This window comes from Giraffa tippelskirchi, chromosome 7 (genome assembly GCF_054371585.1).
Source record: "Giraffa tippelskirchi isolate mGirTip1 chromosome 7, T2T-mGirTip1v1.2.pri, whole genome shotgun sequence".
Lineage (NCBI taxonomy): Eukaryota > Metazoa > Chordata > Mammalia > Artiodactyla > Giraffidae > Giraffa > Giraffa tippelskirchi.
The window spans coordinates 153,154,790-153,182,492 of NC_137281.1; the positions used below are offsets into that span (position 1 = coordinate 153,154,790).

Below are 27,703 nucleotides of genomic sequence, written 5' to 3' on the forward strand. Positions count from 1 at the left end.
TTACCTGCTGTATAGCTCAGAGATCAAGAAATTGGGTCAAAGATAGAACTGAACATGAAGGAAAGGGGAACACTGAAAATGAATCCTCAGTGCTAAGCATCTTGCTATGTTGGGATGAGAAGTGAGCTAAGAGATTAATTTGGTTCTCCAAACTGTTGAGTCAACATCAAAATAGGCATGGGAAGATATCTGATGATTTAGAACCCTTAATACCATCTGAACCAATCATCATTGATACCTAGTGTAGGATAAAAGCAATTGATTTTCAGGGTAGACTTGCCCTTGAAAGACAGTAGACCTAAGAGAAGAATTCCCTTGATTTTAAAGACTTCCTCCTCTCCTACTAGCAGGAGGGCAGATCTTTGTATGCTGCTGCTGCTGCTAAATCGCTTCAGTCGTGTCCGACTCTGTGCGACCCCATAGACGGCAGCCCACCAGGCTCCACCGTCCCTGGGATTCTCCAGGCAAGAACACTGGAGTGGGTTGCCATTTCCTTCTCCAGTGCATGAAAGGGAAAAGTGAAAGTGAAGTCGCTCAGTTGTGTCCGACTCTTAGCAACCCCATGGACTGTAGCCTACCAGGCTCGTCCGTCCATGGGATTTTCCAGGCAAGAGTACTGGAGTGGGGTGCCATTGCCTTCTCCGGATCTTTGTATAATCTGAGAAAAATAAGAATTCAAATACCTCACAGAAAACATTTGTATTAAGTCAGTTTCAAGGAAATATTGAAAATGAGATCCAGCCTTTTCTTGGATTGTTTAGGAGAGGAGACTAAAAAGTATTAGATATGGTATGTTGCAGAAGTTCTGGCTGAGCAATACTGACAGCCCTCGCATGGCCTGCCATCTTGGTTTCTCAGCATCTTCATACTAGTTATATACAGTAATGGTACTTAATTATGTTTCTTAGTGGAACAACAACAAAAATTCTCAGGACATGGAAGCACTGGGTAACTGTATTAATTTCTTACTAATGCTGTAATACATTGCTAACTTAAAACAATAAAAATTTATTATTTTACAAATCAGTAGGTCAAAAGCCCAATGCATGCCTCATGGGCTAAAAATCAAGGTGCTGCCAGGGGCTGCATTCTTGCTGTGCAGGCTCTAGAGGTGAAAGGTTTTCTTACTTTTTCCAGTTTCTAGAGATCACCCACTTTCCTTGGAATGTGGGTCTTTGGCTCCATCTTCAAAGCCAGAAGCACAGCATCTTTAAATCTTTCTTCTTCCTTCTTTCACTTATAAGGATCCTTGTGATTACATTTGGGCCAATCAAATAATCCAGGGTAATTGACCCATCTCAAAATCTTTAACTCGATCTTCAACATCCTTTTTGCCATGTAAAGTAACCTTTTTTTTGGTTTGAGTAACCTACTTTTTGCCTATAAAATAATTTATAGGTATGGAAGTAGGACATTTGAGAGGGATGCTATTCAGCTGGCCACAGCAACTGACTGTCCATCTGACCCTGGAGTACTAAGGTTGTTACCAAACTGCACTTGGGTTCACTTGCCCAGTGTACTGCAAAGCCAGGCTACTGATGCCCAGTTGCTGTTGAGGGAAGTACAGTGTTTACTGAAGGGTGTACTGCAAAGAGAACAGGCAGCTCACGCTCAAAAGACCCGAACTCTCTGATGGTATTTAAGGAAGGGTTTTTAAAGGGACCATTAGTGATGGGGGTTGCAGAGTGCCTGATCAGCCCATGGACAGTTTTCTGGTTGGTTGGTGGTGACATTTTAGGAATCTTAATCATCAACCTTTTTGTTCCAACCACTCTGGGATCTGTGTGCTGGTGGTCAGCATGCAGCTAATGTCTTCCATCTGGTGGGGGTTTTAGTATCTGCAAAACCACTCAAGGATAGGTTTCCGAATATTATCTATAGCCCTTGAGGAGGAACTAAGGTTTCTTGACTTTGTTTTATGGCTATTATTATTTTGCCTTGCTTGAATGTTTTCCTTTGTTTCTGCATTTTCTCACTTCTCTGGTTAAACTTGCTCTTTGGAACTTGTGGAAGGTGTAGGAGGCTGCAAGGGGGTGGTTCTTCCCCAAGAAGACCCTGAGGATCCCTAACAAGGTCACTAACTTTAAAACCTGGACAGGATATTAGCCTTCCATCTTCCCATTCTCTAGAGCACCTTCCTGCCTCTAGCCTTCTGGGGTCCTTTCCGCATTAGGGTTCATGTTCTAAAGGAAGTCAATTCCCTTCATTCTGTCCAGTGCAGGAATAGGTTCTTGGTCACTGAGTCCCCAGGAGCCACTGTGTTTGCCACATTCACACCCTATAGATCAGGTATCTTGCTTGATTCTTATGGTGACTTGCAGGTTTAGGAAGCATGAGAAAAATAATGAGTAAACATTTTCATAAAGGGTACTGCATATTGTGTGTGTGTGTTCAGTCATGTCTGAGTCTATGCGACCCCATGGACTGTAGCCCACCAGGCCCCTCTGTCCATGGAATTTCCCAGGCCAGAATACTGGAGTGGGCTGCCATTTCCTCCTCCAGGGGATCTTCCCTACCTAAAGATCGAACCCGTGTCTCCTATCTCTCCTGCATTGCCCAGCAGATTCTTTACCACTTGAGCTACCTGAGAAGCCCGGTATAGTAGGGATTGTTTAAAAATGTTTTAGGTGTATTAACTCATTTAATCTTCACAACACTTCTATGGGGAGAGTACTATTATTATTGCCATTTTGCATATAAGAAAATTGCGGATGAAAGACATTAAGGAAATTGACAAAGTCTACCGAGTGAAGAACAGAGTAAGATTCAAGCCTGCTCCATCTGGCTCTGGAGTGTCTGCTGTGCATTACTACACAGCACATCACCTTTCACAGTCCATGAAAACACAGATGCCGCTATATCAAACTAAAGATGCTGCTGAGGATGCTGAAGAGATGGAGAGGAGGAGGGGAGTTAGGGGAATATTTGAGGAAAGAGTGGGCATGCACAGGAGGGAGGGGGCGGGAGGAAGAGAGAGAAGGAGGGAGATTTCATAACCTGGGCCACTGGGTGGAGAGGCACCCATTGCACAGAGACACCCATTAAGGGATCTCTGGTGGCTAAAAATATAGCTCACTTGCATCCTGCTTCATCAGCCCAGAGGGAATATCTTTTCCCGCTTACAAAAAGGTGCCATAAAGGCCAGCAGCAACCGTGTTTACAGGCTGTTGAGTATATATGAACACATATGTTTGACTAGAGAAATTTATTTATCTAATAGGTAGTATATTAAAAGCTTCCAGAAAATATATTTTCTAGCATTAGGACTGTTTGCGTCCCATCAGAACTCTGAAGAAAGTACTTAAGGGATACTAGCATTGACTAACTGTTATAAGAAGGGGCTTCACTGGTGGCTCAGATGGTAAAGAATCCACCTGCAATGCAGGAGACCCAGGTTCAGTCCTTGGGCTGGGAAGATATTGTGGAGAAGGAAATGCCAACCCACTCCAGTATTCTTGCCTGGAGAATTCCATGGACAGAGGAGCCTGGCAGGCTTTAGATCATGGGGTTGCAAAGAGTCAGACACGACAGAGCAACCTACCCCTTCACCTTAACTGTCCCTAAATAGCACCAGCCCGTTCACCTGTGGGCTGCTGAATTTCTAACTTCTGTGAATTATTTCCTCTTCTGTCACCAGGTGCTTACAGATCAAGGTTTCAAGTGGTTTACGTAGGTCTAAAATTTTGTGATTTGATTCATTTTGTTGAAGCATAGTTCTGCGATAAGAGATGCTGTCTTCTTTCAAAGCCACGTTGAAGTGCCCTGGCAACTCTACAAGTGTCATTTGTGTACCTGCTCAGGCTGTTAGCTTTATCAGTTTCTTAACTAAAAGATGTTCCATGGAAATCACATTCATCATTCATTTGTAACAACTACATAGTAGGAATCCAATAATCAATGAATTTTAATCCTGAAATATTAATTCTTAGTCACTCAGTAGTTAAAATATTTAATAACCTGATACTGGTGGTGCATTAAAACTGCTCTTTAATGCAATGGTTGTTTTTGAAAATGCTTGGATGTGGTAAATAACTGCATTTCTATTGGAACTATTAGAATGAATCACAATTGGATTTTACAGAAATGTTTTTAATGCATAGGTGAAAGTGAAGTCGCTCAGTCGTGTCCGACTCTTTGCGACCCCATGGACTATAACCTACCAGGTGCCTCCGTCCATGGGATTCTCCAGGCAAGAATACTGGAGTGGGTTGCCATTTCCTTCTCCAGGGGATCTTCCCGACCCAGGGATCGAACCCGGGTCTCCTGCATTGGAGGCAGACGCTTTAACCTCTGAGCCACCAGGGAACCTTGTGCATAGGTATTTCACATAATACCTTCCTAGGCAAGGGTTCTTCAACTAAAGCTGTTTTGCCCTCAAAAAATTTTATCTGTGAGTCAGCATTACCTTTAGTTAGATCAGATACTTGTGCTTTTTCTTTTTCTTCCTTTTTTGTAATTTGCTACTTAACTTATTTCCAGGTAGGTTACAATACTGATTGCTATGGACAATGTTTGTATCCCCCTGCCCACTTCAAATTCACATGTTGAAGTCTTAATCCCCAGTGTGATGAGGTGGAAGGACAGGGCGCTAGACGGAGGCAGATCTGAACTTGAATCCTGGTACTTCCCCCGGGGCCGTGGGGCCGTCCTACGGGTCTTCTCTTAGCCTCTGTTTCCTCAGCCACTGACCAGCACATCCTCATAGACTCTTGAATCCCCAGCTCATGGGCTCCTGATGAGTTGGGGACTTTGGTGATTAGGTCATGATGGTAGAGCTCTTGTGAGTGGAATTTTGCACTTGAAAGAAGAGACACAAGAGAGATGCGATCTCTGGGTATCATGTGATGACACAGCAAGTAGGTGTCCTTCTGAAAACCAGGAAGAGGGCCTTCACCAGACAAAAAGTCTGCAGCACCGTGGTCTTGGACTTCTCAGCCTCCAGAATAGTGAGAAATAGATCTCTGTTGTTTGAGCCGCACAGTCTGTGGTATGTTGTTACAGCAGTCTGTACTAAGATGAGTACCTACTGTCATTGCTGTGGTCACTCTGTGAAAGCACTCTGAACCTCCATCCAAAATTTTGTTTGGACGTCAAGATGATGATGCCACATGTGCAGCAGGAGGGTATGAAAAGGTTTATTACTGGCACGAAGGGACTTTCTAAAAGGGAGTTCAGGGCCGGACCCCTAGCTGGTCCAAAAATGGCTTAGGCGAACAAGGAAAGGAGACTGGCTTGGGTTTCTGCAGTAATTAGAGGCATAGAACCTGAGTGGGGGCTCCTGCTAGAGGTTGAACTTCCCACTAGAGTCAAAGGAGGGGGCACTTGGGGCTTCAGTGTCGGCTTCAGCAGCTGGGGGAAGAATGAGAAGAGGGATGAGGCTTACAAGCCAATAGCAGTTCCTATGTCTGCATCTCTATTCCTGCCCTGCAGCCTGGGGCGGGGGTGGGGCAGGGGGAGGCAGGGGAGATGGATCGGGAGGTTGATGTATGCGCACTGCCGTGTGTGCAATAGATAGCTGGGGGGAAGCTGCTGTATAGAGTAGAGAGCTCAGCTCAGGGCTCTGTGATAACCTGGGTGGGTGGGATGAGGTTGGGGTGTGAAGGAAGTTCAGGGGGAGGGAATATATGTATACATAGAGTTAATTCACTTCATTGTACAGCAGAAACTAACATAACATTGTAAAGCAACTATACCCGCCCCCTCCCCCAAAAAAAGAAAACTAACAGCAGTCAAACATCAGAATATGAAGTCAGACTCTTTCTTACAATCCTTGAAGAACCTAGCTATACAGAGAAATTTTTAACTTCTTTTATGTATTTATTTTCTTCTGGGAGGTATATATATATATACACTTTGTCTGTGCCATGTGATATGTGCAATCCTAGTCCCCGATCAGGAATTAAACCCTGGTGGTAAAAGCGCCAAGTCCTAACCACTGGATCACCAGGGAATTTCCTTAACTTCTTTTAAAAATAAAAATTACATACAGCATGGTCTGGTGGAAAAAGTAATTGCTGATTGCTTGCTATGTCTATCAGGATTCCATGCAGTAAATATAATTCACTGTAGGTATTTAAACCATGAGGGAATTTAATGTCAGGGGTTCAATACGCATAAAATTGTTGGAGAGGCTGGAGAAACAGGTTTTAGGCTGGATCCCTGGAGTGACTCCATAAAGTATACAGAACTGCTCCTCTTGAAAGTGCTATTCTTGATGCTGCTACAGTGCTATTCTGGAAGTAAGCAGCCTCTCTGAGCACTGCCTTTGCAACTGTTTCCATCATCCAAGAGACTGGGCCATGACACTGGACTGCTACTGCACTGAAACCTCACATGGTCTTGCTGGCCAGAAGCACAAGCCAAGAGTCACAAGAAGTCAGCTTCTGTCTCGCTTCCATTGTTCCAAATCTTGCATGAATGTTTGTAATTGATAGAAGCTAATTCACATCTAAGCCCTAACTTGAAGGGTTTGCCCTGGTCAAGTGGGAGTTAACTGAAACAGCCTAGACATTTCCTTCTCTCTGTGTGACCTAGGAGAAGAAGTGTTTGAATTTTACTTTTCTCTTCTACAAAATGGACCTCATACTTAAATTGAAGAGTATCCAAAGGATAGAGATGGGAATACCAGATCACCTGACCTGCCTCTTGAGAAACCTGTATGCAGGTCAGGAAGCAACAGTTAGAACTGGACATGGAACAACAGAATGGTTCCAAATAGAAAAAGGAGTACGTCAAGGCTATATATTGTCACCCTACTTATTTAACTTATATGCAGAGTACATTATGAGAAATGCTGGGATGGATGAAGCACAAGCTGGAATCAAGATTGCCAGGAGAAATATCAATAACCTCACATATGCAGATGATACCACCCTTATGGTAGAAAGTGAAGAAGAACTAAAGAGCCTCTTGATGAAAGTGAAAGAGGGGAATGAAAAAGATGGCTTAAAGCTCAACATTCAGAAAACTAAGATAATGGCATCCAGTCCTATCACTTCATGGGAAATAGATAGGAAAACAGTGGCTGACTTTATTTTTCTGGGCTCCAAAATCACTGCAGATGGTGATTGCAGCCATGAAATTAAAAGACACTTACTCCTTGGAAAGAACGTTATGACCAACCTAGACAGCATATTAAAAAGCAGAGACATTACTTTGTCAACAAAGGTCCGTCTATTCAAGGCTATGGTTTTTCCAGTGGTCATGTATGGATGTGAGAGTTGGACGGTGAAGAAAGCTGAGCGCCGAAGAATCGATGCTTTTGAACTGTGGTGTTGGAGAAGACTCTTGAGAGTCCCTTGGACTGCAAGGAGATCCAACCATTCCATCTTAAAGGAGATCAGTCCTGGGTGTTCACTGGTAGGACTGGTGCTGAACCTGAAACTCTGATACTTTGGCCACCTGATGCAAAGAACTGACTCATTTGAAAAGACCCTAATGCTGGGAAAGATTGAAGGCAGGAGGAGAAGGGGGATGACAGAGGATGAGATGGTTGGATGGCATCACTGACTCAGTGGACATGGGTTTGGGTGGACTCTGGGAGTTGGTGGTGGACAGGGAGGCCTGGCGTGCTGCAGTTCATGGGGTCACAAAGAGTCGGTCACGACTGAATGACTCAACTGAACTGAACTCAACAAAGGATAGAAATCATGTAATTAAAATATCTAATGTATTACAATTGGCCACATAGCCATATCTATTATTATGGCTATGTCTAACTATTTCAGAGCTTTAGGAATCATTAACTGAAAGTCTTAATAAGCAGTTGCTTTATTGTAAAACTTGTAATCCAACAATTTTCACTTCAAGATAGTCAGTGGGGATCATAAAGCCTAAGCACTAATTTTAGAGATAAATAATAGTAACATTACAATTTATAAACATTGGGATTCCACCTCATGCCTCCCTCCATTTAGTTATTAAAACTTTTTTTTTTAATGTGGACCATTTTTAAAGTCTTTATTGAATTTGTTACAGTATTGCTTCTGTTTTTATGTTTTGGTTTTCTGGCCACAAGACATGTGAGATTTTAGCTCCCTGACCAGGGATTGAACCCACACCCCCTGCGCTGGAAGGCAAAGTCTTAACCACTGGACCATCATGGAAGTCCCCCTCCCTCCAGTTGTGTATTTCCACATCATCAAACTCCAGATTGTTTTTACCGCTTATTGTGCCAGACATTGTGTTACTGATCCTCTGCAGTTGGGTGGACTCCAGCCTTGCCTGGTGCTGCAAGCGCCAGGTGAATGAGTGGGCAGAGAGGAGCAGAAACTGTATTTGCTGATCGAAGAATGGGAATGAGAGAGTGCTCTAAAGACACTGTCTCCCCATAGGGAGGAAAGTGGGGGTGGTTTTGAGAGGTAAGAGGCAGATACGTCTCTGGGGAAAAGGGTGGTGATGTCCAGGAGTAGCTGACACATGTGCAGCCCCCTTGGTTCCGTTGGACACAGCACTGATTGTGCCTAGCAAGATACATATCCCCTCTTTGGACTGAGATCTTAGCGTGGTAATGAAGCTAAGGCAACGTTCAAACCCTTCTTGATTTCCTCAACATAGGGACTGCTCCTGCAGTTAGACTGAAACTGGTTCAGGGTGGTTGACTGTCATGTTTCCTTTGAGGTGTAACTGAAAAACATCTTTGACAAGCATCAGGTATTTTGGAACAAGAATAGACATAGGTTAAAGCAGAGACCGTTCAGCTCTCTGGGAGGTGTATGGCTGAGAATTGTACTTATTGGAAGGTATGTAGCAGAGAATAAACAGACTAGATTCTGCCCATTGGAGCTTTATAATCCAGTGGAACAGTAAAATGAAACATTAAATAAGTACTCAAAATTGAGATGTAGTTGCTGTGAAGGAAAACTGTGGGTTGCTGAGGACAATCATAAGGAAAAATAGTGTTACTAGATTTAACAAATAAAAATACAGGATGCCCAGGTAAACATGAATTTCAGATAAACACTAAGATATCTTTTAGCGTTAAGTATGAAACATTAAAAATTATTTGATATTCATCTAAAATTCAAATTTAACCAGCTGTCCTGTATTTTATCTAGCAGTTCGAGGGAAAGCACTGATTTACATGGGGCTGGTGATACAAGAAAGGTCTCATTGGAGATGTGATAAATAAACAGAGACTCAAAGAATAGAGGATCCATATATTGACCAGTTGAAAAATGGTGGAAAGAGATTTCTAAGCCAAAGAAATAGTATGTGCAAAATCCCTAAGGTAGGAAAGAGCTTGGCACATATAAGGCATGGAAATAATGTCAGTGAGTAAAGAGAACGGCCTGGAATGGGATCCCAGAGGTAGGCAGGGGAGACCAGACAGAGTATGCTCACTCCAGTGATTCAAAATTTTCACTTATAATTTTCAAACCATCTTACACAGAAACTTACAGCATATTACATGTAAGATTGAAGATACTTTGCTTGAGGGTGGGGATGTGGGGTATTTTGAAGGTCCAGACCCCTCCACTTGCTCCATAGTTTTCACCCCCTTTTGTAGCCACCCACAGTGGGACTAAATGCTGTGAGGTATTAGGCCAGAATGTTCCCTGGAAATTGATACCCGGGGAGGAGAAATAATTTATTATAGTTTAATGTTCATTTTCAAAGCCTCAGTTCTAAAAATTCACTGGCTAGGCATGGGAGGCTTCTAAAATTCACCTCTACAATTAAAGTAATTTGAACTACAGAAAATCAACTTAGTGCTTTGTGTTTGCATTGATCAGAGTAAATTCAAATCAGTTTCACATTTTTAAAATGAGCACCTCCTAGTCATCTTTGTTAAGAAATCAGTCCTTGGCCACTGCAAGAATTAAGAGTATTTGAATTCCAAAGAGAGTCCCCTTGACCTTCCCCAGCTCAGGGCAAGTCATCCCTAAGGAGGAAGGAAGCTAAGGCTTCTTGAGCTTGGATTGAATACCCTGACACCAGGCACAGGTGGGGTGCTTTACATAATGTCACATTCTCCCTCTTACAAATGAAAACTGAAGGCTCAGAGTGGCGAAGTGACTCCTTTAAGGTTGCCATTTGATTGGGCCTGGGGACAGAATTTGAGTTCAGGCTTGTTTGACTGCAAAGCTGTTGTTTCAGAAACTGGCCCCCCTACATGGACAGCAAGGAGAGGAGAGAGAGGCAGCCACTTCACACTGGGAGGTGGCAAGTTTAACAAGCAAGGGAACTCACACACAACAAGGCTTGTCTTGGTTGGCTGTGAGACAAGTAGATCTCTATACCCACCTGAGTGTGTACACTCAATAACTCAGTCATGTCCGCTCTGTGACCCCAGGGACTGTAGCCTGCCGGGCTCCTCTGTCCATGGAATTTCCCAGGCAAGAATACTGGATTGGGTTGCCATTTCATTCTCCAGGGGATCTTCCTGACCCATGGATCAAACCTGCATCTCTCGTGTCTCCTGCGTTGGCGGGTGGATTCTTTACCAATGAACCACCTGGAAAATCCACACCCATTTGCCAGAATCTTAAAAAATGGTTTATATAGAGGCCTTAACAGGGCTCAGTCACGTACAACATCCACACGGTCTCGTCTCAACAACACATTACTCTCTCAAGCCTGTGTCCTTGAAATCTGCTCCTGCTGTGAGAACAGTGAGCAGAATGTACATTCCAGACCAAGGAGGGGGCTGAGAGCCTTTGATCCCCTGGGTCTAGCATGAGATCAACCGTCAGTCTTGACTCTCCGTGACCTCCTCCAACCAAAACCTGCGTCACTGTTTGAGTGAGGACTGAACTGAATTACTGCTATTTAGGAGAGTGAGTCACCAAAAGTGATTTTTGACTTGTGTTTATAGATAATATTTTAGTCTTTGTCACTTTCAGTCCTCAGTCACTTTTCTTCTGACTCACTTGTAAGAGAATTAACATTTAAATTTTAAAACAAGTTGTCAGTTTTGCCTGTGAAGTTTCTAATTTCCTGTACTCCTCTGAGGTGTCAGTCATCTGCCTTCCTGTAGGAGAGTTTTGTCTTTCACCCCCAGATCTATTGGATTTCTTTTAGTGGTGGGATAAACAATATCATTAATTCATGACTATACAGCAGTTCAAAAAGCATTTTCACTTTTCAAAGAACATTTCAAAGTATTGAGCAAAGAACTTTAAATGCTACATATTATTTCAAAACAGTGGATATCTATTACTATTATTGTTATGTTCAGGAAGAAAGAGAAAAACAGAAAATGCCACAGTGAAAGAGAAAAGAACATGTATATTAAAGAGAAAATAGGACAGAATTTTTTCCCTTCCAATGATTATCCTTAAAAGTTAGTCAAGACAAATAACTGGTTGAATCAAGTAGCACATAGGATAATATTTCCAATAAACACTTGCTCTGAATCATGGGTTCCCAAGATTACTGTGGGTGAGAATATGATGCCCACAGAGTTTGCTGGAGTAAATTTATGACCATAGTTTAAATGCAGGGTAAAGTCTAAAAAAGAGAGCTATCCAAGAATGGTTAAAATGTTTCCCTTCTGGTGTTCTCTCGGACAAACGGGTGATTGGCCAAGTGTCCCATTCAGAAGGACTCTGAAACCAAGTCTCAGCTAAAAAGAATGCATCAAGATTGGCCAGCAATGTCTGTCATGGCTAAATGATGGGATGTTTCATGTCACATGTGAATGTCAACTATAAACTGGGTATTATAAGAGACTGGATAGGTTTCTGGTGGCTCAAACAGTAAAGAATCTGCCTGCAATGCAGGAGACCCTGGTTTGATCCCTGGGTAGGGAAGATCCCCTGGTGAAGGGAATGGCTACCCACTCCAGTATTCCTGCCTGGAGAATGCCATGAACAGAGGAGACTGGTGGGTTACAGTTCCATGGGCTCGCAAAGAGTCGGACATGACTGAGCAACTAACACTGCCAGCTTAAAGGCAAATGCATGGGCTATGTTTAATAAATTATTTCAAACTTTTTTTTGCCAAATACTTTTTAAAGAATAAGTTGGCAAAGAACTTGTCTTTCTCCTTAGTATTAAAGGAAGAAAAATAAATTCTAGTCACTCTTGGGTTCTAAATAATTGGTTTAACTTATTAGAATTTTATAGCAGTTGATAGAGAAACAAATTTATAAACAAATAAGAAACAATTAGCAATCTCATTCAACAGAGCTTGGGTGCAAAGCAAACTGGAGACTTGTTTGTGCAATTCTTGTGGCAAAGCTGGAAACATAGTAATGGATAAATTGGAGAAAAAGAAAGACTGAAAAGGTTGGCATCCAAAAAGGGGTACAAAGAATAGAAATTTGTTTTTCAAACTGTGAGGAGGAGAGTAGTATATGCTGAAGCTTAGAGCTCAAACTATTGCAAGACAAAATGACTAGGAGCACCCGGTCATTCACTGCTCAGAGTGGACCAGAGATACAGATAAATAACTGCATTTTTTCCTTTTTATTTATTTTTTATTAAGTTATAGTTGATTTACAATATGGTGATAGGAGATGGAATAGGGGAAAGGACAAACTAGGGATATAAGATTAATAGATAGAACTGCTTCTTAATCTGTTACATTTTCTGGAAACATTTAATTATGGTAGATGATAATTCTTTGTATATATTTGTCTTATATTTATATATAATAATAATATAAATGTAGTTTATATAAGTGTATGTCATTGTTCATATTATCTTTCCAAAATTATTAGTAAGGTGTATGCTTCATTTTTAAGATCCAAAAAAATTTTTCTCTGTATGAATTCAATGCCAGAATTATGGCTGAGTAGTATCCCATTGTATATATGTGCCATCTCTTCTTTATCCATTCATCTGTCAGTGGACATTTAGGTTGTTTCCATGTCTTGGCTATTGAGAATAGTGCTGCTATGAACACAGGGGTCTTTGCATCTTTTTGAATTATCGCTTTGTCTGGGTATATGCCCAGGAGTGGGATTGCTGGGTCACATGGTAATTCTGGTTTTAGTTTTCTGAGGAACCTCCACACTGTTTTCTATAGTGGTGTACCCACTTACACTCCCAGCAGCAGTGTAGGAGGGCTCCCTTCTGCCTACATCCGCTCCAGCACTTGTTAATTGTAGACTTTTTTATGATGGCCACTCTGACTGCTGTGAGGTGGTACTTCATTGAAGTTTTGATTGAATGCCAGTGTTTTAAAGCAGTATGTTTGTGGCAATTTATCAGCACCACATCAGGAGCTTAGTACACTCAGTTAAAAGGGGAACAAATTGTTTTAAGGCTCTACATTTGTAGTAATGTGTTAGAGCAGCCACAAGAAACTATGAGTTTAAAGAGGAAAAAAGTTGAACATTTCTTCCTTCAGTCAAGTCTCCCTAGACTACGTGACCTCTCCCTGACATGTACTCCCCAGCGCCTCAGATTTATTTGGTGGTGTGCATCCACTGTCTCTGTCAGATATCTTGTTACCTGTGTATCCCGAGGTGCCCCAGCAAAATAAGTGGCACCGAGTAGGGCTCAGTAAATATTTGTTAAGTGGCTGAATGGGATCCAAGACTAGAGTCGTTAGGGGGTGAAAGGTGGGCTGTGACTCACGCAACTGGCAGGGTAAAGTTCTTTTGGGCAGGGTGGGGGTGGGAATGGGGACACACAGTTAACACCGTGCATCCTACATGCCTGTGAAGACAGGTGGAGACAACATGTGAACTGCTTAATCATTGGGGCGAATGAATTGCCTATAGCTATTAAAATTACAAACATATGTAACTTTTGATTGAGCAGACCCCTTCTTGGGAATTAACAGGATATGAGAATATATGAACAGGGTTCTTATTGCAAGATTGTTCATGGTATAAAACCCTGAAATAAGTAAATGCATAATATTAGAAAAATGACTGAAGCAATCATGACATATCCATACTATGGGATAATATGCAGCCATTAAAAATTTAAATAGAGATATAATAATTGACTTGGAAGACTAGTTGTGAGATATTGTTAACTAGGTGAGCAAGGTGGGCAAGATGAGGAAGAGTGTTTGTTATAAGATTCTTCATCTATATCTCTTTCTATATATCTATATATATATATACACACCCACATGGATGACTCTGAGTATGGATAATAATAAAATCTTATATAGATTCATATATAATATCACCTGAATTATTAATAAGGACAGTGTTATAGAAGCTGTGATGTAGCTGGGAGGTAGAGGAGGAAATGAAATAAAGCAAAAGAAAGAGACCACAAAGGCAAATATCCTATCATCAGTTAATGAATTCATATAAATTTATATTTATATATATTTATAGACATTTAAAAGGATACATACAAAATGCTTTTTTTATCAAGGTGTAATTGACATATAACATTATATTAGCTTCAGGTGTACAACATAATGATTTGATATTTGTATATATTGTGAAATGATTACCGCAATAATTCTACCAAACGTCTGTTACCATAAGCAGACACAAATTTGTTGATGTTGTTTAGGTAATGGCTTTCAAGCAGGAAAGAAGGCTTGAAATAATATTGTAGCAAGCTGTCGTTGGGAAAAAATAAATGTGTTATGGTCCTAGTATTTTGAGATTTTGCAGTAAATCAGTTCTAAGCAGAAGAAAGGGCCAGCTGTGTGGTACATCTAGACTTCAGCCAGATTAGTCGGAGCGCTGGATTGCTTTGGTGAGCAGGACTCCTATACACACAGTCCCAACCTCATAGCCTCGAGCTGTAGCCCTCAGCTCTGATCCACTCCAGCCAAGTACAAGGAGGCTGAGCCCCATCCGCCCTAACCCGGGAAGCCACATCTGCTCAAATCCAGACTTGGGTCAGGGTTGGGTGCAAGTACCTAAACAATTATTGAGATTGTTTTCTCCTGCCATGTGTATCCTGCTCTTCATTTTCTTAATATTTATTACATTTATTTATGGATTAACCATTGATGTCCATTCTCCATTCTTCTGTACACACCTCTCTGAGAGAAGGTACTTAAACTCGCTGTTAGATCCTCAGAATTTAGTGTGGTGCCTGTACTTAGTGAAACTTGAAGAATATTTGTTGAAGGTTCATAAACATAACTTTTCTATATTGGAAAATATAGAAGGTAGTGATAATTACATTTTTGCTGTTGCTGTGCACCAACTTGAGACTCGAATGAAAGCTATGAAACTTCTGGACTTCCCTGGTGGCTCAGTGGTAAAGAATCCACCTGCCAATGCAGGAGACATGGAAGATCCCCTGGAGAAGGAAATGGCAACCTGGGAAATCCTATGCACAGAGGAGCCTGGCAGGCTACAGTCCATAGGGTTACAAGAGTCAGACATGACTTAGTGACTAAACAACAACAGCAACAATGAAACTTCTTCCCAGAAAAATTCAGAATTTTGTCACATTTTCTGGAGATTCATTGACTCCCTAAAGCCCATTCATGTGGGGTTCATCATTTCAAAATTATGTTAATTCCACATTTTAAACAGCAGATGTTAACTTTTATGGAGTACTTACTATTTGTCAGACTTTGAGCTGTTGAGCATGAAGTATTTCAATTAATCCTCATAGCTCTAGGAGTTAAGTCCTGTTTTTACTTTTCAAACAGACGAAGAATCAATTTAAGAGAGACCGACTGACTTACCCAAGCTCACAGAGCTAATTAGTAGCATAGCCAGGGCTCAAGCCAAGATCTTTTTGTATTTTAGCCTGAGTTTGCACTCCTGTCCACTGAAAACCATCTGCCTATTCTTTGTTTCCACCGTGGTGAGTGGTGGAGTTATCCAGTGAAGACAGTTAATCTCCCCTAGTAAGAGTCTGGGGCGATGATATCCGCTGGCTTGAGCTCCTGACTTGATGTGTGCAGTTTCCTTGATCAAACAGGACAGGCTGTTCCCCCAGCAGCACTCTTGGTGCTCAGAGTCTCCATTCCTGCTGCCCTTGTTTAGCAATTGGCAGAGCTGTGACTCCAAATTATCTTGCGCATGTTTCAAACCATTTAAATTGTCATTGTAGGATTTTGCCTATTAGCAAAATAGCATCCCCTGAATACTGATTATGTAAAGGAGCACAATTGTCTGATGATAGGAAAGCAGTGCCTTCTTGAATGCAGTCCAGCAGTGTGACTGCTCCTCTCCAGTGAAATGTAAGGAACTTGCTTCCTCAATATTCTTTATGTAATTAGATAGATTCAGGGGGTATTCATATTTTACCACATGTTGATAGAAAAATAAATAGGCACAGTATTTTGAAAAATGCTTAATTGCACATCTAAATGTCCTTTGTCATTGAGGCTAAAGAAGAGTAAAATATGCCTTTTGTCTTTTTCAGCCCTTTTCTTGCATGACATCTTCATCAGAAGTTGAGGGAACCCAAGAACACTAAATACATTCTTGGCATGGAATTTAGCTCTTAGTTAGCTGGTCCCGGGGTGCGGAACGGGGAAAGTACTCCTGGTGAAATCTGGAGCCATTAGTATGCTGGTGTTTGATCAACTGAGTTACTCATTTTTAAGCTTCATCATTTTCACATTTAAAGTAATTTTGGTCAGTAAGAGAAAATTACACTCATTATACCAAAATGCAAATACATGTTTAGAAAGCATGTGGTTTGGAAGACAAATGTGATACAATCCCAACACTAATGCCTCATTAGGGGCATTTACACACACCTCTGTTTCTATCTTTTAGCTCTTTATAATCATCATAATGTCATGCCTCCCTCCATGAAATCAGAAGATATATTTATTTTTGTTGTTCTTCCCAAGAAGTGGAGCTTTCTCATCCCTATTTTTTGACTTTTTGCTTCCTGCGCCAGTGACTATATAATCAGATACAATTGTGCCTGAAATCATGCAGAAATCCTAGGTAACACCGCCAGAGAGAACCAGGAGATCTCAAAATTAGGAAACACCTCCCTTAGTATTCCTTTAGAATTATACCCGCACTGATCTTCAATGAGGAATCCTTAAAGGCCTGACTAAAGTGAACTTGTTTACAGTAGATTAAAAATGGTTTCAAATTCTCTATTACCCTGACCATTGAGAGGTGGAAGCCTCATTATCTCCCTGGAATCTCTGCTCACCTGGTGACTTACCTGACCAGTTCAGAGAAAATGACACTCCGAGACTCTCAAGGCAAAATCATAACAAGCCTTGCAGCTTCTGCCCTCGTCTCTCGGGACACTCTTGAATTGTGATTTAAGAAGTCTGCATGAGGCAGGGCGCTTGGGGCTGGTGCACTGGGATGACCCTGAGGGATGGGATGGGGAAGGAGGTGGGAGGGGGGTTCAGGATGGGGGACACATGTACACCCATGGCTGATTCATGTCAGTGTGTGGCAAAAACCACTACAATATTGTAAAGTAATTTGCCTCCAATTAAAATAAATAAATAATTAAAAAAAAAAAAGAAGTCTGGCTACTCTGAGATCACGTGTTGGTCTCCCCATGAGACTTCCAGCAGACCCCAACCTTCCAGCCATTCCTGTCACTGCACGAGTTTTTTGTCTTGTTTTCATTTCAGTGTAGGTTTTATTGTTGTTCAGGTATAGTTTGGGACTTCCCTGGTGGTCCAGTGGTTAAGAATCCACCTGTTAATTCAGGGGGCGTAGGTCCCATCCCTGGTCTGAGAAGATTCCACACATCGCGGGGCACCCAAGCCTAAGCGCCACTACTACCCGAGCCCGCACGCTAGAGCCCGTGAGCCGCAACTAACTGAGCTCATGCGCTGCAACTACTGAAATCTGTGCACCCTAGACCCGTGCTCTGAAACAAGAGAAGCCACCGCGGCAAGCAGCAGCCTCTGCTCGCTGCAGCTGGAGAAAGCCGGCATGCAGCACCAAAGACAGATAAGTAAATAAAAATGAAGAAAAGATAGTTGGATTCATAATTTCTGATGAATCATAATTTGACTCATAATTTCTGAAAAGGGCATGCCTGGCCATACAGGGCCACCTGAGGAAGCACTGGAGTTGATAAGAAGGCAGAGGAGTAAGGCGCAAGCGTGGGCTAGGGGCTGTATTTTGGTTCCCATGGGAAGGAATGGAAGAGGCAGGGAAACTGACCAATTTGAATAATTTCAGCAGCCTTCCACGGGTGGGTAGGACCCTCCTTGTCTGGTACCTGGCTGTGGGGTGATTAAAACAGAGTGATATTAACTCTGAGCATACCTGCTCTATGGAAACCCCATAAAGAGGGACTGAGTGAAGTCGCTCAGTCGTGTCCGACTCTCTGCGACCCCATGGACTGTAGCCTACCAGTCTCCTCCGTCCACAGAATTCTCCAGGCAAGAGTACTAGAGTGGGCTGCCATTTCCTTCTCCAGGGGATCTTCCCGACCCAGGGATCAAACCCAGGTCTCCCGCGTTGCAGGCAGCCACTTTACCGTCTGAGCCACCAGGGAAGCCCATAAAGAGGGAAGCTAGGGGCTAAAGATTTTTTTATTGATTGGTTTATATATGAAAGGTCCTCTTGCTATCTCTAGGAACTGGCTAGCCCTGAGACAGGCAGTCTTTCCCCATTCAGCAAAACCCCAGATGCCAAGGCATCAAGAATATAGAAAATAAGAACTTGTATTAATACAACCAGAAATGTGAGTGAAGCCATCTTAGGCCCTCCAGACCCGGGTATCTGCCATCTGAATACTGTTGAGAGAACTCCATCAGTGCCATATGTACCTCAAGAAACACCCAGCTGAGCCCTGTCTCAATTCTTGACCTACACGTTTATAGGGTACTGTAAAAATGTTGTTCTTTTCATCTGCTGAGTCTGGGGTAGTTTGCTATGTTAGCTAACTGGGATATTGCACCACAACTTTTTTTTTTATTTTTTAAGTATTTATTTGGCCACATGTGGTCTTAGTTATGGCATGTGGGAGCTAGTACCCGGACCAGGGATTGAACCCAGGTCCCCTGCATTGGGAGTGCAAAGTCTTAGTCACTGGACCACCAGGCAGGTCCCTGCACCACAACTTTAGAGCACGTTCACTTTCTGTCCCAATCATCAGAAATCCATTAGAATGAATATTCATTCTTGACCAATGTCAAAAGTCAGCAAAATATTGACTAAAGTCGATTTCCTTTTATCTTTCGGCAGAATTCCGCTTGTGTAATATGATTAATCAAATTTCTTTTAGCTATTCGGATGAACAGAAACACCACATACACCATATAAAATAACACAGATGAACACTAGAAACGACTTCCAGGCTTCTAGGTTATAAAGTTACAACATTTTCAAGCTTAAGGAAGTAGTTATGTCATATCTTTTTCAAACTGATTCTGCCAAAAGTTAGGGAGTTTATGAGGGGGGCTTCCAGCTGATATTAACATAAATGGCTGTGAGGATAAATGATAACTTTGCACACTATGAGGCTACATAGTGAAATTTGAAGAAAACCAATGCCATCTCTCTTTCCATCCAGATGAATTCCAGAGGGTCTTAGACTTCTCCCCAGCAGTTCTTGCTTGGCCGGCTTGAGTAGTGCCTGCATTTCCCTGTCCTACACCTGCTTCCATCTGGAGTTTAATATGCACTCATCTCTTTCCTATTCCAGGAGGGATATGTAATGAAAATCTCCATATTCGTCATCAGCTGTCAACACTGACAAATTTCAATTACCATCCTTCAGTAGCAGTTCACACTAGAGAAGGAAATCAGGAAGGCACACTGGGATAGCACACTTGTGACAGATCTATTTTAATTGCCTTTCTTATATCCACATTTAACCTCTGTCATTTTGACAGGAGAAAGAAACTCACAGAGGAGGTAACTTTTTCTGCCTGTGATAAAGCAGGGTGGGATGGGGAAAGAAGAGACGGTAACACATATCAATATATATAGACTGGCATTGATTGGTACAGATGCTTTCCTTTCCCTATGAGGCCTGTGGTGGTAACTTTCTGCTTATCAAAATACTTTGCATTTAATCAGCTGCCTGGATGGATGCTCCTGCTGATCATCCCTAAATTATTCATCAATTAAAAAGACTTGGCACAATCTTTTTTTTTTTTTTGCTTCATTTTCTGAGAGATTAATTTTCAAGAGCCCGTAGCAGGAGTTGTCCTTAGTGAGTTCTCATCTCTTCTCATTCCTCCCAACAATACTGCTCATTTAGCCTTTTGATTGCGGCTTGATGGCTGCATCCAAGGCTACCTCTGCCGTGATGGATCCTGTTGGAGCTGTGCTATTTTGTTCTCCCTTCATTCTTTTCCTTGAATCCTAAGAGACCTAAGTGCATTTCTTGAAATAGAAAATGCTTTTTTTTTTTTTTTAATGAGACATGTTAAAAAATCATTGATGGCCTTTGGTTTTTCACAGATCCATTTCTCATGAGATTTTTCACTGTGGGTTCTATTCCATGGATGATCTGGTTTCTGTTATAATCCAGTCAAAATGAAACCAAGGTATCTCTCTATAATAATAATTTGTTAATGTCTGTTGGCCCTTATGCTTCCCATTGGATAAAATAAGGTTATTTATTTCAATCATCAGATAATCACATGTTGCATGTGAGAAATAAGCTCAGAGGTTTTTAAGTAGCTCTGTCATGGTTACACAGCTAAAAAGTAGTGAACCTGGGATTCATTTTCAGGGAGTCTGACTCCAGAATCCGATTGCCAGGTTTTCTGCTGCACTACTCATTGAGAGTCCCGTGTGCAATGTTTTATCATTTATTAATATTATTATTTATTATTATTATTTATATTAGTCATTATTACTACCCTGTAGAAGAATAACGTCCTCCTGGGGGCTTACAAGTTCATTATTGTTTTGAAAACTAGAAAGAAAGGATAATGTGGTTTCATTTATCTCAGGAAAAAAATCAGAAGAGCTAAGCTAAATTTCCTAAGGATTTAACAGCCAGAGACAAGGACAATAGTTAGATATGAGAAAATCAGTAAAGGAGTTGATGAAGGCATTTCCGAATTTAGGGATGAGTAACACCAGGAGAAGGAAATGGCAACCCACTCCCGTACTCTTGCCTGGGAAACCTCATGGACGGAGGAGCCTGGTAGGCTGCAGCCATGGGGTCGCGAAGAGTCAGACACGACTGAGCGACTTCACTTTCACTTTTCACTTTCATGCACTGGAGAAGGAAATGGCAACCCACTCCAATATTCTTGCCTGGAGAATCCCAGAGACGAAGGAGCCTGGTGGGCTGCCGTCTATGGGGTCACACAGAGTCGGACACGACTGAAGCGACTTAGCAGTAGCAGCAACACCAGGAGAGAGGAGAAGGCACTGGCGATCCACTCCAGTACTCTTGCCTGGAAAATCCCATGGACGGTGGAGCCTGGTAGGCTACAGTCCATGGGGTCACGAAGAGTCGGACACGACTGAGTGACTTCACTTTCACTTTTCACTTTCGTGCATTGGAGAAGGAAATGGCAACCCACTCCAGTGTTCTTGCCTGGAGAATCCCAGGGACGGGGGAGCCTGGTGGGCTGCCGTCTATGGGGTTGCACAGAGTTGGACACGACTGATGCGACTTAGCAGCAGCAGCAACACCGGGAGAGAACATGAAGCCAGATGGACCCATATAGCACCGAGACATTGGGTATCAGTGACTTCCCAGTAGTCATCATCTAGATATGAAACCACAGCTTTAGCCTTGATACTTTCTCTCTTCTATCTCCTCTTTGCTCCAGTTAGTTCTTGGTCAGCTTGATCCAGAGTATTGAGTTGTGTTCACACTTGTGAATTGTATGATAAGGGAAGACATGTCACTTCTAGTGGTTCTTTAAAAAGTTTTTGGCTACATCACAAAGCATATGGGATCTTAGTTCCCAGACCAGTGATAGAACCCATGCCCCCTGCACTGGAAGCACTGGTCTTAACCACTGGACAGCCAGGGAAGTCCAAGACACGTCGCTTCTTAATTCTCATCCTAAAACTAATGCAACAAAAACTGGGCAAGCTGTCGTGCAAATTAGCATAGTCCTCCTGAATCTTTCAGGGTGTCCATTGGCTGTTCATTTCTCCAGAAGGACTCTGAGAAATAAGTTGTGAGTAAGGTGGTAATGAAGTTTCAGGTTTGAGAAGGCAGTTAAGTCAGGAGAGAGAGAGCACGCAGAGCTGTGGATGCCTGGCCAAGAATGGCGCAGAAGGAGGCAAATTACAATTAGTTATAAATCATAGTGGAGTTGAGAGGGGTTAAGGAGGTAATTAAATTCTTTCTTCTGAATGGAGAGTGCAGCCTGAAAGTTGAAAGAATGGCCTTGGCAGAATTTAATAGAACTATTTCTAATGATTAAAAGGATAAACCCCACCATCTGATAGTGTTCCTTTATAAATGCAAGCAAAGCACAACTACCCCAGGGTATGTGAATTAACTATGCTCATTTATAAAATGCCTTATATTTAAGAGAATGCATATGACAAGCTGAAGACAAATCTATGAATATATTTAGTTTTGCGAGTGCCAAGATTTCTTACCCTTCTTTAGGAAATAACCCAAATGAGGTATAATGCAGCTCTGGAAATATCAGGACTCATTAAATGCTTGCTGCTTGGTATAACCAAGGAGTCTGTGTAAAGTAGGATTTCCCTTAGAATGATTAATATGTTAGCATGGATTTGAGTTATAAATATCATATATAATAGTTATCCCTGCCTTGGGGGGTATGACACATATATCATGTAGCTCTCTAGCACCTGGCATTAGGGCCTTGAGGAGGGGCTTACCTTTATTACATACATGTTATATATTAGGAGATTTTTGGTTTCTGAAAATTATTTTATTGAACTCTCAAAGTGATTTTGTCCATAAGGTGTCATTGGTTCTTTTGCATATATGAGTAACCTGAGGTTCAGAGAACTGAGTAAAATTGTCATAGGTCATAAAACCGTAATTGTGAAAACTGGGCTTAAATTCAAGATCACTGACCTTTAAAGTACATACTTTTCTATTATTATATCATTCTGTCTTATATAATAGTATAGGTACTTCCTGCACACATTAACAGTAGGTACCTAATAAATGTTTGTTGTGTGAACTATGAAGAATCAATCCATCCATGGATTTGAAATTTCATTAAGAGAAGTAAAATGAAATAAGATACAAATAAAAACAATGTGAATATTATTAAAATGATAGATGCAAACATATAGATGTAATAACATTTATAGAAACTCAGTGGAAAATGCTACTCTTGAAGTATAATATTTATCAAGGGACTCTTCTCAGATGGAAAGAAAAAACTTTGCTTTTTAGAATGTGCAATTCTTAATTAAAATGTCCTCTCCACATCTTCTTACCAGTCCCTTCAGAAAAACATGCTACAGTGTTTCAATATCATATACTCGAAGATACCTAAAAGCCTACTTATTCTGCAGTAATTTTGTCCCGGCACATTTTCCTTTCAGTAATAAGGTGAATTAAACCCATCTTCAGGTGATTTTTTTTTTTGACAGACTACACAGGCAAACATAAAGTCCTCCCAGTGAAAATGTCCTCAAGGGAAATGCTCTCCTTAGGTCCTCAAGAAGATTTCAGGACTGTTCTCAGGAATAAATATCTCATTCAAGTAAGGCATGCTTGACCTTGATAAGCATCTGGGGATTCTGAACGTGGAGCCGTGTGACCTCCCAAAGGCCACAATCTATTGCTGACTCTGTGTTGACTCTATCTTTGTAAGTCCTGAAAAAAAAAAAGGCAGAAATAGCTTTTGAGTCAGTTAATTTGGTTAGAAGGGCCCCAGAAGACCAGTTTGGATGACAGGAAAGCCAACCCATAGCTACTCTGTTTGGGATAATTTAATTAAGGCGCTTCAGTTGGCATCTACATAATGTCAAATGAATTCCATCAAATTGCAGGGAAGTATGTTACATTGAAATCTTGCCCCTTACTCTTAATTATCATATGAAAATCTTTGTTTATTTAATAATAAATAATCTCATTCTAGACTATTTCCAAATCATTTTCCAGGTGCTCCCACTTTATTATTTGTTCCTTAAAACTTTTGTTTCCTAACTGGAAGTTTTGAGACAGCTAAAATAAATTGGAAAATTATAACATGCAAAAATATTCAATATTCAGTTAAATGAATATGTGTAAAACACTTAATCCTTGTAACAATCCTATGAGTTAACTACTCTACCATCCATATTTTACAGATGAGAAAACAAAGTCTCAGAAGCTTGCAAGAAATTTTCCAAGGTTATGCTTGTAGCAAAAGGTGAAATCAAGTTTCAAACTCAGACTTGTATTGTTTCAAAATCCCATGGTTACCCGATGAATCTGTATTATCATCCTTCAGTTTCGGTGGGAAAGCCATGACCTCACATTAATTATCTCTTTTATCATGTTTCATCATCTTGTGTCCATTGTACTTAACAATCATTTATTGAGGGACTGTTATCTGCAGGTTGTTAGAGACTCATACAAGACACAGTGTTCTCTCTCTTCAGGGTTTTTTTTCTTTTTTTGCACAAACTGAAATTTGGTGTGAAATATCATTATGATCCTTTCTAACATCACTTACTCAACTATTTTTATTTCATATATTGATCTAAGCCAAGCCAATATACCTTGCCATCTGGTAATGAGCACTCAAAACATAAAGGTCCCTGCTTTTTTGCCCTCAGGCCAGCATTTCACGCTGGGCTCTGACGCAAGGTCCCTGCCTCTGTGCCCTCAGGCCCACATTTCTCCCTGGGCTCTGCAGCTCCTCTGCACCCATTTTTGTCACTGTCTTGCACTCTTCTGTGACTCCTCTCATTTTAGTGTTTTGGCCTTGATATTCATTGGACTAATGTTCAAAAAAATTCTTCTACTCTCAGATAAGAAAACACAATCATCAGAATGATTGTACCCCTCTTTTTTGTCCCTCATACACAGGTGACAAGAATAACAGAGCAGTTAATGTTTTACATCTGGTCTTTAAGTTCATGAAAAACCTTTTCACATTTCAGAGGGTTTTCTGGATTCAATATCTTCTTATATCAACAGCACAATCTCAGTTTTCGGGGTACACACCATCCCTCTATTACAATAGTTATATTGCCCTGCTACACTTGTATATCCAGTTCTGTTGCTGTTGTTCAGTCGTTCAGTCGTGTCCAACTGTCTGTGACCCTATGAACTGCAGTATGCCAGGCTTCCCTTTCCTTCACTATCTCCAAGAGTTTGTTCAAACTCAAGTCAATTGAGTTAGTGATGCCATTCAACCACCTAATCCTCTGGCACCTCCTTCTCCTCCTGGTCTCAATCTTGTACAGCATCAGAGTCTTTTCCAATGAGTCAGCTCTTGGCATCAGGTGGACAAAGTATTGGAGCTTCAGCTTTAACGTCAGTCCTTCCAATGAATATTCAGGGTTAATTTCCTTTGGGATTGACCAGTTTGATCTCCTTGCTGTCCAAGGGACTCTCAAGAGTCTTCTCCAACACCACAGTTCAAAAGCAACAATCGTTTGGCTCTCAGCCTTCTTTATGGTCCAACTCTGACATCCATTCATGACTACTGGAAAAACCATAGCTTTGACTCTACAGGCATTTGTTGGCAAAATGATATCTCTGCTTTTTATATGCTGTCTAGGTTTGTCATAGGTTTTCTTGCAAGGAGCAGGCATCTTTTAATTTCATGGCTGCAGTCACCATCTGCAGTGATTTTGGAGCCCCCCAAAATAAAGTCTCACTGTTTCCATTTTTTTCCCATCTATTTGCAATGAAGTGGTATCTATTTCACCCACTATGTTATATACTCTTCATAGTCCAGAACACTGTCTAATTTATCACAGCTGTCACCTCATTCAGGCTTACCACAAGAGCAGACACTCTATAGAGATGATCAGTCAGAATCCTTTCTTTAACTATTAATAATAGATGTGATGAATTAACCTTTGCTTTGAAGACACATTGATGAAGTAAATCAGACAAAGTCCCTTCCCTTATGGGGTTTGTAATCTTGAAGTTATTTCAGAAAGGGTAGGAGGGCATGACAACCCACTCCAGTACTCTTGCCTGGAGAATCCCATGGACAGAGGGGCCTGGTGGGCTACAGTCCATAGGATCGCAACAAGTCAGACACAACTGAAGCAGCTTAGTACAAAGACAGAAGAAAGGGAAAAAATAAGGAAAGATGCTAGATAGCGTATTAAAAAGCAGAGACATTACTTTGCCAACAAAGGTCCATCTAGTCAAGGCTATGGTTTTTCCAGTAGTCATGTATGGATGTGCGAGTTGGACTGTGAAGAAAGCTGAGCGCTGAAGAATTGATGCTTCTGAACTGTGGTGTTGGAGAAGACTCTTGAGAGTCCCTTGGACTGAAAGGAGATCCAACCAGTCCATCCTAAAGGAGATCAGTCCTGGGTGTTCATTGGAAGGACTGATGTTGAAGCTGAAACTCCAATACTTTGGCCACCTCATGCAAAGAGCTGACTCATTGGAAAAGACCCTGATGCTGGGAAGGATTGGGGGCAGGAGGAGAAGGGGATGACAGAGGATGAGATGGCTGGATGGCATCACCGACTCGATGGACATGAGTTTGGGTAAACTCCGGGATTTGGTGATGGACAGGGAGGCCTGGCGTGCTGCGATTCATGGGGTCGCAAAGAGTCGGACATGACTGAGTGACTGAACTGAACTGAACTGAATCGAATATTATATGAATAACTGCGACGTGTGAAGCAATGTTAGCTCTCTGATGTTTGCCATCCCATTTCACATTTTAGGTACAGCCCATCACAGAGGAAGTAAGCTAAGCTTTCCTAAACATTTGTGCTATACCCTAATATGGAAATAAACCTAAGTCATCAACCTGTGTGGTGCATGATCATTTGGTAGTTGTTACTTCTGGGAATCGTGTTCTTTCAGCAAAGGTAGAAGCTGAGTTTGGGAGAAGGAAATGGCAACCCACTTCAGTATTCTTGCCTGGAGAATCCCGTAGACAGAGGAGCCTGGTGGGCTGCTGTCCATGGGATCGCACAGAGTCGGACACGACTGAAGCGACTTAGCATGCATGCATTGGAGAAGGAAATGGCAACCCACTCCAGTATTCTGGCCTGGAGAATCCCAAGGACAGAGGAGCCTGGTGGGCTGCTGTGTGGGGTCACACAGAGTTGGACACAATTGAAGCCACTTAGGAGCAGCAGCAGCAGAAGCTGGTTTACTGTTGCTGTCACATTTGAGTTCACTGTTCATTTGTAAGTGATAGTAAGTATCACTTTTTTCTTGACTGGTCATCTCAACCTTTGGGCATTTGCTGGTAATAACTCACTACTCTTTTGTATTTAATTTTAAGAAAATAAACTTATAGCCATGGATTGTAAGACTCCTTTGTTCCCCCCTTCATATCACAATGTAGGGGCCAGATGGGTGAAATAAGTAGGCTTAACATAGCAATCAAGATGAGAGTTTAGTACTTGTTGTTTAGACTACTTTCTTGAACTGAAAGTTTATTTCTATTATCTAAATTGTCTACACATTCTATATGTTAGAACTAAGGGCTGGTGGAGACTGACTTGCAGGAGGAACACCTCCAGAAAGCTCTATGCAAATATTCATTTGACCTAAGGGATTGAAATGGCTTTTTACCATTTACCTGGAGTCAAGGGCTTGTATCAAGGCTAGAAGCATAGAGGGAAGCTAAACGGGACTTTCACGAGAAAATGGGACTGAACTTAAAGGAAAAAAATCAATTGTGTCAGGTTAACCTAGTGTTAGTAGTGTGATTAATCTGGGAGATGGGAGCCCCAAACCATGCCTGGCAGAAAGGGTAATATCACACAAGTAAAGTTCTCATAGCAATTAGAGAGACAGAATTACCAGGGTCTGTTTGTAGG

General features: G+C 41.5%; 1 long non-coding RNA gene and 1 other non-coding gene across 5 annotated transcripts in view; one reads left to right on the forward strand and one right to left on the reverse strand.

Moving 5' to 3' along the window:
• LOC145513671 (uncharacterized) overlaps nucleotides 1-27,703 on the forward strand; it is a 793,767-nt gene that overhangs the window by 461,499 nt on the left and 304,565 nt on the right. The window lies entirely within an intron of this gene.
• Nucleotides 4,234-4,305, reverse strand: TRNAW-CCA (transfer RNA tryptophan (anticodon CCA)). Its single transcript has one exon. It is a non-coding gene; the product is annotated as a tRNA-Trp (tRNA).